The sequence below is a fragment of the Myotis nattereri genome, assembly GCF_964212035.1.
Source record: "Myotis nattereri genome assembly, chromosome: 1".
NCBI classification, from domain to species: domain Eukaryota; kingdom Metazoa; phylum Chordata; class Mammalia; order Chiroptera; family Vespertilionidae; genus Myotis; species Myotis nattereri.
The window spans coordinates 27,696,038-27,709,243 of record NC_138075.1 but is presented as its reverse complement, the minus strand read 5'-3'; the positions used below and the strand labels follow the sequence as shown (position 1 = coordinate 27,709,243).

Genomic DNA, 13,206 nt, shown 5'->3' with positions numbered 1-13,206 from the left:
TAAACCAAGTTGAGAGTCATACATATATACAGCTGGGTATCCTATTCCCCCCCCCCCCTCACTTAACATGGTATCACAAGTAACTAATTTCCTGTATCTTTCAATATTGGAAAGTAGATCTCTCGTGGTTCTACCTGACTTTAGCTATTCATTCCCATACTTAAAAATTTTGCTTGTTTCAGGTTCTTTGTTAGTTAATATCAGTGACGCTGTGGTGAACTTTCTTATGTATAAATCTTTGCCTATGTCTTTAATAATTTCATTAGAATAGAACCCTAGAGATTGGATCGTGAGGAGGGGACTCACATTGCTGGTGTGAGTACAAGTTGAAAGCATCTCTAGGGATGTGTATTAAGGGACTGCTTCTCTTTGACCCCATGGCTCATGTTCCAGTGCATTTGCGGAGCTTCTCTGTGAGTAGCGGTCAGAGGACAGTTCCCAGCAAGAGCCTCTCTGCATGTTCCGGTCAGAGTCCTTTCTCTGCTTCCCTCTGTGTCCTGCTCTCCATCACCTCATTTGCCCTTTGCAGTCAATGGTTTTTGGAAAAACTGCTTGTTTGAAAATAAAAATGTAAAAATAAAATGAAAGTTTTTATTTTAAAATAAAACTTACAGATTTTTTTTTTCTCCTAGACAAGCAATTGGTGATTTACTATCTGAAAGTGAACAAAGTGTAATATTCAGGGATTTGTTGCTTCTTAAGAGTGCAGACATAAGTTACTTATTCTCACCCCTGTCACGGACAGAGATCAGATGACAAAATGTGTTCTGTTGAAATAAAGCCATTTTAATCCCTCATTTTAGACTCTTAGGAACCCAGCAGGCAGAAGGAGCTTTTTTGTTCAGCTTCCTGTTCTGCCTGTTAGTTCGGGCTCTAACATTTGACTATAATTTAAATTCTTAGTTTACCTTGCCCCTCTGAGTTTTTTACTCATTCATTTACCCCCCCCCCCCCTTTTTTTTTTCATTATGTCTCATCCTCATGAGAGGTATCACTTTTTATTTTTTAAATTATTTTTTAAAAATATATTTTATTGATCCTCCACAGAGAGGAAGGGAGAGGGACAGAGAGTTCGAAACATTGATGAGAGAGAAACATCAATGAGCTGCCTCCTGCACACTCCCCACTGGGTATGTGCCCGCAACCAAGGCACATGCTCCTAACGGGAATCGAACCCAGGACCCCTGAGTCCACAGGCCAACGCTCTATCCACTGAGCCAAACTGGTTAGGGCTCACTTTTTATTTTTAAAGGAAATAGTTTCTCAGTTTGCTACTTACTAATTATTATATATTTTTAAAGAATTCCTCTTTCTGATCTTTTGTCTCTTCTGTTGTGCAGATGGTCATTTTTAGAGTACCTAATCCCTTAGGAAAACAGTGAGAACCAGTTTGTTTTTGTTTTTTTAGTTTGTTTGGTTGTGGTTTTTTTTTGGATGAGAAGGCATAAGAATGATTCTTGCCCTGACTGGTTTGGCTCAGTGGATGGAGCATCGGCCTGCGGACTAGAGGGTCCCGGGTTCGGTTCTGGTCAAGGGCATGTACCTTGGTTGCAGGCACGTCCCTAGTGGGGAGTGTGCAGGAGGCAGCTGATCGATGTTTCTCTCTCATCGATGTTTCTAACTCTCTATACCTCTCCCTTCCTCCCTGTAAAAAATCAATAAAATACATTTAAAAAAAAAGAATGATTCTTGTTATGATTAACTCTTGATCATAACATAAAAATAATACATAATCCCCCAAATATTTTTAGTTTAGAACTGTTATAATTTTCAGGTATGCACCAATGTTGCCTCCTCATGCTGGAGCCTAATACCTTCTGCCTGTCCCTAGTCCTGGAGCAGTTTTGCTTGAGGTACCAAGGCCCTTGCTTAAATCCCAGTACATTTTTTGGGAAGGTGGGAAGTACATCAGCCCGTTGTTTCCTACTCATCAGCTGTCTGCAGACAACCCATTGGAGGTCCCTAGACACTGGGTGACGGGAACAAATGGGTATCGCTGGGGGAGAATCAAGAACTGACTTCATTTGCACACAGGGAGTGTCAAGGACCTGGTTCATGCATCCTGGTTTGTCCCTCTTCTAATGTGGGGCACACTGCCTTGAAGATCATTCTCTTGAATGGAGTGGTTAATTGCACACACTCCAGACTGAACTCAAAGCATCGTCCTCCTTCCTTATTGGTTATTCATTCTTAGATTTTGCTCTCTTGCTAAATGGGTCGCCCGTTGCCATTCTGCCAGCGTAAACTTCAAAAGCTGCTGAGTTTAGAGTCGGCATTATTATAAGCATGACGTGTGGTCTACAATATTCCTGAGTTGAAGAGGCTACTTATATTCTACTCCTGCTTCGCAAAGATCTCCCTTCTCAGGCTGCAACATGCTGGGCACAGTTGGGCTCCTGACTACTCAGGCTGTCAGGATCTCGATGAAATCCCAGGGAGGAATCAGAAATTTGAGCTTAGTGAGCTAATGGGATGAAAAGAAATGGGAGATTGAGACGTGGGTTGTTTTAAAAGAGGCACGTTTATTTGGTGGTGGTGATGGGAGTACAGTTCATGGGCTTTATATTTTGCTCTTTTCTATACTCAGTTCTGTCATGAGGCGGAGGATCTGAGGGGTGAGCTGGTGACCTGGGCTCTGGGTCTGGCCATTGCTGGGTATCTTTGGACCAATCACTTAACTTTTCTGGGCTCCTTTATTTACCAGTAAAATTAGGAGTTGGAATTAGATGTGCTATTAGGGCCTTCTTAGCTGTAGCATTCGGTAGTTCATCCCACTGCTTCTTTATGTGGCGCTTTCCCGGGGGTGATGTGAGTCTTCTGCCTCCTTGCATACTCTCCTCCCACCCCCAGCCCTGGGAACGGAGACTGTGCATGGAAAGGAGGGAGGGAGGGGAGCAGGATGCCACACCATGTCCTCCTGGCCTCACTGACTGGGGAGTGCCTGCTGCCTCCATCTGGCACTCCCCCTAGGATCAAAATGCTCCTCTCACCAAGCTGTGCTGTGTGTGTGGCCTTAGGGAACTCGCATTTCTACTCAGTTCACTATTTAACAGTAAAGAAAGAAGAGAAATCTTTATCGTCAGCCACCTTACTAGTGCTATAAGGTTTAATAAGAGATAAGTGCAGAATGGAAATGAGGCAAGCTTTCCAAGTATTATAGATGGGAGGATACTGAGAAAAAAGAGTGACTGCTTCTCATTTTAAGGATAGGAGAAATTAAGTCTATACTGTATACAGAGAATTGGGTAGAATTGGGGACTTTAAAGGGGAAGTAGTAAGCCAATAAGTTAAAAATATTCTCTTTTTTTATGTCGTCATGATTACTTAAGAAAATTTGAGGGGCCCACACTGTTAACACATCGTTATCCATCATGAATTCTAAGACATGAACTCACAGGGAGGCTGGGCAGTGTCTGGGACCTGCGTTTTGTATAACCCTGACTCGCCTTGGACTTGTCCTGCTGACCTTTGCCAGGCTCGACAGTCATGTGCAAATTATAAAGTTCGCATTTTATAAGCTGCTGAAAGACATTTCCCTCTATCCATTCCCTCCGACCTGGCAGAAAAGACATTTCCAGTCCATCCTTGGGCTTATTTTCTATCCAGAGAGGGTGCGGTGTCCTGGTGTGGTGTGATGTCTGACAAGTATGCTAAACTTGAAGCTCTTGTGACAGTAATCACCTACACAACCAGTGAGCCCCATTTTCTGCCAGATTGATTGTTATTCCAGAAACAGTGACCAGAGAGCCTAAAGGGACGCTAACGTGTTTTTCTCTGCCCTCTCCTACAGGGACCCTAACTTTACCCAAAACTCAGACATCTTCCGTTACATCCCATAGGGCCAACTGGAGCCTCAGTCCGTTGGCTTAGTTTCTTTTTAATCAAGATCTGTCTCTTTGGCCCGGGAGGATGGGCAGGCCTGCGCCGCAGCCCATATGGCTTCCTCGGAGCTCTTGGATACAACGAGCAGGGCTAAAGTTGGCTCAGAAAAGGAAGAGAAGATGACTCCGGGTTACTTTTTCTTTTTTAAATGTTATTCAAGTGCAGAGCAGTTGGCTGCCATCCCCTCTCAGCCATCAGCAGAGCTTGACCTTGGCCAAGATTTTGCCTCATCTTCTCGGCATTTCAGCATGGAGTTGCGTTCCAGCCGTGGAATGCTTAACCAAAAGCACATGCTGCAGTGGCGCTTTCCAAAGAGCAAGTTTTTGCAAAACGTCCTCATCGTGTTGTTTTCCCAAAACAACAGCTTTCTGTGAACCACCACCCCAATAACCCCCCAAATTCTTTGCCTTGTTTGTACACAAAGGCTGAGATTGTTAATAATACTTTATTGGATTGTAGTATCGTGAACATACAGTAAAGTGTACAAATCCTAAGAGTACAGCGTGGTGAAATTTTGACAAATGTATATACCCATGTAGCCATTGAGGGCTGGTTTTTGTTTTGGGGTGTTTTTTTTTATGTGAAATATCTCTCTTGATGGTGTACAGTTTGGAATTAGAAAGTTGTACCTTCACCTAGCTAAGCAAATTGCTCTAAGACAGGTCAAAATATGGTGAAGATCTGGTGGTCCGAGTGCAGGCAGTTTGCCCTTTTGCCATTCCTAGTGGACGTGGTTACTGCAAAACTTAATGATGTTTGTCTTTAGCAAGTTACGTTAAAAAATAGGTAATATATGCACCTAGCACAACACTTTTAAAAACATGTAGCAGGGCGCTAGCTGGTTTGGCTCAGTGAATAGAGCATTGGCCTGTGGGCTGAAAGGTCCCAGGTTTGATTCTGATCAGGGGCACATGCCCAGGTTGTGGGCTCAATCCTCAGGAGGGGGCGTGCAGGAGGCAGCCGATCAGTGATTCTCTCATCATTGATGTTTCTCTCTCTCTCTCTCTCCCTCTCCCTTCCTCTCTGAAATCAATAAAATATATTAAAAAACAAAAGCATGTAGCAGGAAAAGGGAATCTCCTTGCTGGTCCTTTCAGTCCTTAAAGGCAACCACTGTTACTATTACTGGTGCATGGCATCTCCTTCAGAGACAGACAGAGAGAGACGAGAGAGTGAGATATATAGAGATATTATTTTGTTTATTAAGTCCCAGGTTTCTTCTGTGGTTGTTAACCAGCACTAGTGTTTCTCTGCCTTTCTCTTCATGCTCTAGGCTCTAGCCTGGGGCATTTTTGCAGAAACTTGGATCCTGTAGCCTCAGTAGGATAACCCAAATGTCCTGACCTGAAAAGTTCATTGTCTCTGTCATCTGGCTCAACGTCCGTATTTCTCACAGAATTGGCCACGAGTTGAAGCTGAGTTTTTTATATTAGGCTTACTACTTTTTAAATATATATTTGAAAGTTTCCACAATAACAAGTTTTTTGTTTTCCTATTTCTTTAGCAGTCACTCCTGCATACACCTACCAGCTAAGTTTTTTGTTTGTTTTAAGGTAATGCTTGATTGCAAACTATAGTGGCTCTATAAACAGTCCCACCCTCAACCCACATTGACCCAAATCAGACAATCAAAATTCCAAAGTTACAACATGAACCGGGATGGTTTTTCACCTCCCACAGGCCTCCTCTTCAAACATTGGATTGAACTGACCTCAAATTTATTTTGAAAAGCCAACTTCTCTGGCAGGCAAAATTTGATTTGATCATAAACCAATAAATCACTCATAAATCTCACACAGAGCAGTATTTTACAAAGCTTATGGGCTCAACAGCCAGGGAAGGAAGGACCCTCTTTCCCACCCTCTCAGGCAGAGAGGGAAGCAAAGCTCGCCGAATGGCTTTCCTTGGCCACTGCTCCCAGCTCCCAGCCTACTTTGTTCCCCTCTATGGCAGGTGCATGCAGAGTCAGGCCCTCGCCAGATTTGAGCTTCCCAAAGATACACAGTAGGTCCCGGGAAAGGAGGGAGGCTCGTGGTGTTTCCCAATTCGAGTTCCATATGGTTCCCCTAGGGCCGTTTTATCCTCGCCATCCTCTCATGCTCTCCTCTTTGTCTTGCTGTAATCCAATCACCAGGGCCTCTCCAGTCGTCATTAAGAATATCCCCACTGGTCGGAGAGCTCCCCTTCAGCCCCCCTTAGAGCAGATGTCACATTTGAGCAGCATCTGCTTCCTGACAAGCTTGAAGATGGAAGGAGCTCCCTGAGTCTTTCCCAGTGGAAGTGGCTAACACACGCAACTCTGGGACGGTGATCAATATGCTGTGAGCTTAGTGGCTGGCAGCTTGTGTGGGGGTGGAGGGGCAGGTGATTCCCAGATGGGGCAGGGATCTCGTTGCTCTCAGCCCTGTGGTCCGTGCAGGGCCCTAATGCTGGAATGGTTCCCTAAGCCTTTGGCTCCAGCCCTTTCTGGGCAGAGAAACAGAACAAGGCAACAGGCCTGGTATGTTTTAAATAGATGCTGCTTGCTGTAGCCAATAAGCCCAACAGCGTGGGCTGAGTGCCCCTTCCTGAGAGACTGCTGTTGCGCCATTCCTCTGGCTTCCAGCCCCTCACAGTCCCCCTGCTCTCCTTTGACCTCATCCACCGACATTGGTTGCCCTCTCACCGCTCTCTGGATGGCGTCCGCAGGCCTTTCTGGTCTTAGTACTTAGGACACTTCATTGGTCTGCACTCTCTGCTTCCTCTTTCCCTGCAGCTGCTTTCCTCCTGGCTGTATTGTTACATCTCGTGGAGTCTGTCTGTCTGCTCTGCCATGTGCACGTCTGTCTGCTGCTCCGAGCCGGACTCTGCCGAGGCTCTCAGTTGTCCTCTTGCCCCCACCCTCCCATGGCTGTTGGGGGACCACCCACCCATATCTGAAAAGAAGGTGGAGGGTAGAGGAATTGCCTTGACCATCCCAGTGGTGGGCAGGAGACAGCTCCTGTCTGGGAAATGGGCCTTAGAGGGGGCAGCTGTTTCCTGGCAGAGAGCAGTGCACTAGGTCAGCCAGAGGAGGAGGAGTCAGAAGCCAGAGGAAAGGTGGAGGGAAGGGGGGACTCAGATGTGAGGGGCCTGCACCCACCCAAGGTGATCATCAGAAACAGAGGTGGGAAAGGAAGGCCCAGTGGAAGCTTGGTGCCCTGCGGGAAGGCTGTGGAGGAGCGGGCAGTAGGGATGCAACTAGGGGAGGGGGCCCTGCAATGCTGCGCCCGGCTCTGCCAGGTGGAGGCAAGTGGCATGCGGTGGGGCCAGGAGGAAAGGGAGCCTTCATGACCCTTTCTCCCCACTCACCTCTGGCCCTTTTGCTGTTTTTCTGTATGTTGTTTTTTGGTGTTTGTTTTTTTTTTTTCATGTTCCTGTCCTCATGTTATATTAGCAAAAAACAAAACAAAAGGCAGCCTGTCTTTGAGAAGGAATGGCGAGATATGGAGAATCAGGCTGCATGCACGTCTGCCTTTGCTGAACTCCTGGGCTCCTTTGCCCATCTGGCTGCTGGGGCCAGGGGAGCCAGCCCCTCACTGGCACACCTTGAATGGAGTCCCTGTACCAGCTTGACAGCCCAGAGGAGTGTCAGTGGCAAGGGCAGCCAGCAACTGTGTGCAGCCACAGGTCCCCTCCGGTGCCTGGGGCAGCGGGGGAGCAGGCTGCTGGCCACTGGCTGGAGTTGGTCTTAGGCAGGGCCTGGGCTGAGGGGCAGCTTCCAGCTTGTGATGCCAGCCCCACCGTGGGCTCCTCTCCCCCAGGAACTGAGCTTCAGAAAGGCCTATGGAAGAAGAAACAGGAAAATGCTTCCCTTGCTTAAAATAAATTAATGGGAGGGGTAATAAATGCATGTGGTAAAAAATTCAAAAGGTACAGAATGTACGGTGAAAAGTCTCCCACTCCTGTTCTCAAGTTTTCCTTCTCGGAGGATCCCTGGACGTGCCAATTTCTTGTACACTGTTCTAATTTCTCCTTTTTAGGTATTCTGTAATCCAGATGTTTTCAGACGGATCCAATGGAATATTTTAAAATTTTGGGGTGTATATGTAGGGTATGTAATATATGCAGGGGGGCCAAATGATAATAAAGAAAATTGTGCTCAGTTTATTGCCAATAATTCTTGCTGTGGCAGGGAAAGGTTTAAAATATTAAAATAAATAAATAGAATCCTAAAATGCACTAGAAAGCACTTTCCAAGCCCTTTTGTACCAAAGATTTCATTTTAAACACAAGAAAGAGGTCCAGGCGACTTTCTAGTGTCACCGTCTAGCTAGTGGCATGCCTGGGACTCACACCCGGGACTCACACCTTCTGATCACCGCCCCTTGCCCAAGAACACACTAAATGCTCCATATTTAGATACTGGCCTTTACAGAAACATGTGATTCAGAAATGGAAGGAAAGATAAACGATTGGACATGGATTTAGACATTTTTATCACTGGACATAAATATAGGGAAAGAAATCAGTAATTCCTGGAAAAACCTGAAGTCAAATTCCAGGGAAAACCTGAAGTCAAATTTCAGTTGGAAAACAGCACACCCTCACACACACACACACACACACGCACACGCACAGAGGCATTGACAGAAAAGATGAAAGTCCGTACAGTCTATTTTCTGTCTAGAGGCGGCACATGCCCCCCGCCTCCCCGTCCCCATGCTAAAGAACTTGCATCCTTCGGATCTACTGTGCAGACAGAGGCAGGCAAGGTTTTGTTGGGCTGGAGGGAGAAGTGCCATCCTAGACTAGGATAAGAGGACAGCCTGTGCATGGACGCCGCGGGATGCGAAGGGAGGGGAGGATGTGCGTGGCCATGCCACCGCCGAGATCGCCACTCCTGGCTCCATGAGCACTGACAGCCCCAGCCTTTTATACCACCTACCAGGAGGAAACACCCCAAGATTTACACACTGGCAAACGGCAGGATGGTTTTCTAAAATATTCTCTCTGCTTTGACATCAGCTCCTGACACTGTGAATGGTTTCAGTGTCCAAGCCAGATTGATGGGCCTTTGGATGGCCTCAGGGTGGCTCAGGGAGCGGGGGCATGTATGACCGTAAACACTGGCTGTGAAAACCCTCAATTGCGTTGCAATGGTAAGTTTCCAGGCAGTGTGGATCTAATGTTACACGCCTCCTGCATTAACAGCTTTTTCTTCCTGTTCAATTATTTCGGCTGGTAAGGGAGTAGAAATTACACTTCAAAATGTATCGATGGATATTTTCAGCCTTGCTGAGAGCTTCAAAATATAGACCAATCCTGGGAACAGGCTCTTCATTTCTGCTTCCCGTTTCTCAAGGAAAATGGAAGTGTCATTTATACTAATACTGTTTGGCTGAAGGAAACACAGGACCAGGTCCACGGGTCTTTCAGTTCATATTCTCTCTGATCTTAGCATCTAACCTCTCTTTGTACAAGATGATGAGGTCCTTGATAAAGAAATGAATATTCTTAAGAGCTTGGTTCAGGGCCTTGAATCAGGGCATCTGATGGAGGCAGGACCAAAAAAAAAAAAAAAATCTCAGTTCTCTGCGTCTTCTCATGAGAGATCCAGACGTCCTGATCTCTGATGCACATGGCCTTTCCCCCGTGCCTAGGTGCTGGGTACATGGGCAGCCACCAGCAATGTCCTTCCCCAATTGTATACTGGTTCCCTTAGCTCTGCCTGACTGGCCTCTCCCACTCCTCTTTCTGAGCACCAGACCTGGACTTACAGCTGCCTTCCTGAATGGATCACAGAGGGCTCAAGTTCAGTTGAACATGCCTCCGGAATCTGCACCTCCTCCTGTGTTCCCCATGTCAGTTCATGATTACCCTACACCAAAGCACTTGACTCCTACACAGGACATTTACATGTTCTTCTCAGATCCTTTTTCTCACCGTCACCTCCCACTGATCATCAAATTCTTTGCGTCCACCTTCTTTCTCTTCAGCTCCGGTGTTCTCGCACTAATCCGGGCCCACAGAATTGCAACATCACTGTGATCCCCTGCCACTAGTTTTCAGCCTCCTCATGAAAACTTATAACTGATTATGTCATTTCCTGTTTCAAAATCTTGGATGGTTCTCCATGGCTTACCAGAATAAGTCCAAACTTCTTACAGAGGCATAGCAGATGCCAGTTAACTGGTCCACACCTGCCTCTCTAACCTCATTACCATCACCACCCGACACCATACACACCAGACCATTCACCATTCCTGACTCCCGTACACTTCCACATCTTAGTTCCTTTATTTGCCTCTTCCTCTTCCCAGAATTCCCTTCCACATCTTGCCCCCCTTTTTATCCTTTACGACTCAGCTCTCAGATGACTTCTTCCCTGTGAAGAAGCCCCCTTTGGGCTTCCATGAAACTCTTATTATATGATCTTGACTACTTATCTCTATTTCCCCATTATCAGTTACTGGGCTCCTCAGAAGCTGGGATCAGGTTTTGTTCACTTTGTAAAATATATTTTTTATTGTTTTTTTAAATATATTTTATTGATTTTCCACAGAGAGGAAGGGAGAGGGACAGAGAGCCAGAAACATTGATGAGAGAAACATCGATCAGCTGTCTCCTGCACACTCCCCACTGGGGATGTGCCCGCAATCAAGGTACATGCCCTTGACTGGAATCGAACCTGGGACCCTTGAGTCTGCAGGCCTACGCTCTATCCACTGAGCCAAACCAGCCAGGGCTATTTTTTATTGTTGATAGTATTACAGATATTTCCCATTCCCTCTCCCTTTCCCCCCTAATCCCAGCCGCTACCTCCCCCCCCCCTCCCCCCCACCAAGGTCTTCCCTACCCTGTGCCATGGGCCATGCATATAAGCATATAAGTTCTTTGGTTTATCTCTTCTGGTCCCCCCAACCCCACATAGAGGTATGCCAGTCTTCGTTCATTTTTATAGCCCTGGAACCTAGAAGTGCCTGACATAGTAGGTGTACAAGAAGGAGTGGAAAGGAAAGGACTTGCAAATACCACCCCGATGGGCAAACAGGCATTGGCTGTACAGTCAACGTAGCATTTCCATGGGACAGAATGGGGAGAAGCAGTAGCCTACTGCCTTAGGTATTTATTCGTTCATTTGCTTGTTGCACAAATATTTAGCGAGTGCTGCCGTGATGCCTAAAGAGGAACTGGTGATACACAAAAGAAGCTGCCGGGTCCTGCTCAGAGGAACTCCCATTCCAGGGAGTTCAGGCATGTGACAGGCACTGGCCTCACACTGTGGGCCACAGGGACCTGAGGACCTCTGCCATTCGCTCTGCAGAGGTTGTGGAGGAGGGGAAGGGACCAAGAAGAAGGCGGTGGTAAGGGGGAGGGGGGGGCGCGGGGGGCGGGCAGGAAGGACTTGGAGCTTGGACAGTGCTCTGCCTCCAGACCAATTCTGCTGACCAGATGGCTTCAGTATTTATGCATTTCCCCTTTGTAGGAATTCCTTGCTGTTAAGAAAAAAAACACTTGACACATTTCTAATTAGCCCTCAGACTCTGCAATCCTATTATTCCTAAATGCAACAGCTGGGTTATTTCATGATCGGTAATAACGTTCATGGTTTCTGCAGTTATCCACCAAATCGGTCATTCCTTCCCTGACTTCTGATGGGACTAGAGAGGACTTTCCCACCCCCTCATCCTGGGGCAGCAGGGTTTGGCCTCAGGCCAATGGTTGGGGGAGGGAGTCTGCTGCTTCCGAGGAAGCACTGCTAGGGGACCTGGGTTACTCACTACACTGGCCCACGCTGAGCCTAGATGCATCCTCCTTTTCTCTGGGCTCCATCCCTGCACTGGACTCTCAAGTGCTTGACTTAAGAGAGAAGTTCATGACCTGGCCAGTGTAGCTCAGTGGTTGAACATCAATCTATGAACCAGGAGGTCATGGCTCAGTTCCCAGTCTGGGCACATGCCTGGGTTGTGGGCTCCATCCCCAGTAGGGGGTGTGCAGGAGGCAGCTGAATCAATGATTCTCTCTCATCATTGATGTTTCTATCTCTCTCCCTCTCCCTTCCTTTCTGAAATCAATCTATCTATATCTATAATAATAAAAAGGTAATATGCTAATTAGACTGGACGTTTTCCGGATGTCATTCCGGATGTCTTCCTGATGAAGCCAGGGCCAGAAGGAAGCCAGCCCAGGCCCCGGGTGCCTGCGGGCGGCCTGAGGGAAGCCAGTCCGGGTCCTCGGTGCTTGCCAGTGGCCAGAGGAGGGAAGCAGCCCGGATCCTGGGTGCCTGCTGGCGGCCGGAGGAGGGAAGCCCAGGCCCCGGGTGCCAGAGGGAAGGCCTACTCTTGCACAAATTTTCATGCATCAGGCCTCTAGTATATATATAAGGCTAATATGCAAGCTGTCCCCTCGGGAGTTCGACCTGGAGACCAGGAGTTCAATCATTCGCTAAGACATGTGCTGACCACCAGGGGGCAGCCAGAAGGTCCCGATTGCCAGCTAGGCCTAGAGACCCTACCTGTGCACAAATTTTGTGCACTGGGCCTCTAGTAAAAATATATTTTTAAAAAAGAGAGGTGCATGTTTCACAGAGCTACCCTACCCTTTTCCCGACCTCTGTCTCCCCTCTTTACTCCTATCAACAAATACTTAATGCGCATGTACTATGTACCACTACATGCCAAGCAGTGTTCTAAGCGTAGAGAAGACAGCAGTAATCAAAACATATCAGAACCCCTGCCCTGCAAAGAGCTGACAGTACAGTAGCCGAAACTGACATGAAAAGCCATGGTTATCAGACAAATAGTATGATGACTAATAAGTAGACTCTTTGAGCTCCTTACACAGAGCCAGGTCTCCACCCCCATCTATCACAGTTTATGTAAACTTAACTTATAAATAACTGTTCCTTAGACACACTGCGCATTACATGCGGACACCTGTCCGTGGGGAGCAGCGGCACCACTTGGTGGCTGCCTGACCTCTGCAGGCACCAGTCTCTCTCTGTGATGAGGAAATGCTCACACCTGCCTCACAGGCTCTTAGGGAGTATTCAGAGACCGTGTATCAGCACAGTGCCTGTTGCATGGTAACATACATCCTGTCCACCCTCCCTGCCTCCTTTCCTGCTTAGAGCAGGCATGGGGGTCTAAGCTGTTCCCCTCATCCAGCTCCCGGGCCTCCACTGCAGCTGCAGACGGGACAAGAGGCTTCTGAGCTGGCCTAGGGTCTCAAGGCAATGGGTATGCCATCAAGAACAGACACCAGCAAAGGGTGGGGCCTTGCACACCAACACCCCCTCCCCCCAAAACTCTCCAGCCCTCCCTCCAGTCTATGCAGCAGAGACTGGAAGAGGCAGCCACCCAA

At 47.4% G+C, this 13,206-nt stretch overlaps 1 protein-coding gene across 1 annotated transcript in view; it reads left to right on the top strand.

The window, feature by feature from the left end:
- Positions 1-4,374, top strand: part of EXD2 (exonuclease 3'-5' domain containing 2) — a 53,401-nt gene extending 49,027 nt beyond the window's left edge. The window contains exon 10 of the mRNA XM_081087709.1: positions 3,791-4,374. The gene's annotated coding sequence lies outside the window, so the exon portion shown is untranslated. The remainder of the gene's footprint in view (positions 1-3,790) is intronic.
- The last annotated feature ends 8,832 nt before the right edge of the window (positions 4,375-13,206 follow it).